At 28.3% G+C, this 1,723-nt stretch overlaps 1 pseudogene; it reads right to left on the bottom strand.

Annotated features, from left to right (window-relative positions):
• Positions 1-953: 953 nt before the first annotated feature.
• On the bottom strand, positions 954-1,072 carry LOC112480427 (annotated as a pseudogene).
• Positions 1,073-1,723: the final 651 nt, after the last annotated feature.

Genomic DNA, 1,723 nt, shown 5'->3' with positions numbered 1-1,723 from the left:
TAAGAATTCTTTATCATTTCTGGATACTAGTCCATTTTCAGATGAATGCATTGCAATATTTCTTCCAATCTGAGATGTCTCTTCATTTCTGTAATATTAAGTTTTGAAGGATATGAGTGTTAATTTTAATAAAGTACAATTTGTCAATTTTTTTTTCTTTTATGGCTATATTTTGTGTGTGTTGTGTAAGTAGTTTACTTAAGAAATCTATGGCAAGGTTAGTGATCTTGAGTTCACTTCCAAGTTCACAAAGACTTTTTTCTCTGTGTTTTCCTCTAGAAGTTTTATTGTTCTATCTTTTATATATATATGTGTGTATATATATTATATATATATACACACATATATATATTTGTGTGATCTAATTTATATTAATTTTTATATGTAGTACAAGTTTAGGGTTGAGATTCATCGGTTGTATGTGTATATGTAATTATACTTAATGATTTGCTGAAAAGATTATTCTTTCCCTCATTGACTTTTTGGTATTTTCATTAAAAATCTATTATATCTGTGAGGTTTTATTTCTGGACTAAATGCTTTGCTGCTTAATTGATAACACTATGTAAGAATTTCACTGTATTACTTATTGTTGTTTTATAGTAAATATTGAAATTAGTTAATGTAAATATTCCTGTTTTGTTAGACAATTTCTCCAAAAAGCCTTTAGGAATTTTGACTGGAATTCTGCTAAGTCTATAGACTAATTTAGAGAGAACTGACTTCTTTACACTATTTAATATTCTAATTAATGAATATAATATATCTCTACATTTATTTAAGACTTCTTTAATTTCTCTAAGCAATGCTTTGTAGTCTTCGGTATAAAGTCTTACACATATTTTATTTTTATTATTTTTTTTTTTTTTTTAAGCAAGGAAACCCTTGGTTGACCTCACAGATGCAAGGAACTTGTCAACTTACAATCCTTTATTTTTTTATTTTATCTTTTATACCTATAGCACCTGGTCTTCCTAGGTGGTCTCCCATCCAAGTACTAACCAGGCCCGACCCTGCTTAGCTTCCGAGATCACTCGGGATTGGGCTTGTTCAGGGTAGCATGACTGTAGATCATATTTTGTTTAATTTATCTTTATTTTATATTATTTGATGCTGTTACAAATGGTATTGCCTTTCAAGTTTCAATTTCCAAATATTGATTGTTAATATATAGAAATACAACTGATTTCTGTGTATCAACCTTGTATTCATTGACTTTAGCAAATTGACTTATTCATTCTAGTAGCTTTTTCACAGATTTCTTTGTATTTTTTTTATGGGTGATCATGTCATCTGTGAATAAGGATGAGAGAGAAAAAGTCAGAAAAGGAAGAAATAAACAGAAAACAGTACAGAGCAACCAAAAACTTAATAAATCCAATAAACATTACTGAAATACTTTGAAGAAACTTAAAGAAATATCACAAAATTAATTGGAAAAGAGTAAGGATATAAACATTTTTATAGAAAAGATGATAAAAAATGGAAGATGATGATGAGATCCAACTTCCATATAATTAGTTCTCAAGAAGAAGCAAACTGAACAAATACAATAAAGACTCGCATGATTTACTACGCTCCACTTTATGTATATCTACTTACTTTATCGCCTTATGTTGTCTAAATGATCTCTGCAGAAGAAATTCTAGCTGCTGTTTTAAGTATAGTATATTGGTGTTAGATTCAGTTGATTCAAATTATTGCTCAATTTGTTACTAGTTCT

Source organism: Pteropus alecto, unplaced genomic scaffold (genome assembly GCF_000325575.1).
Source record: "Pteropus alecto unplaced genomic scaffold, ASM32557v1 scaffold103, whole genome shotgun sequence".
In the NCBI taxonomy this organism is placed as follows: domain Eukaryota; kingdom Metazoa; phylum Chordata; class Mammalia; order Chiroptera; family Pteropodidae; genus Pteropus; species Pteropus alecto.
This window is presented reverse-complemented; position numbering and strand designations above follow the sequence as displayed.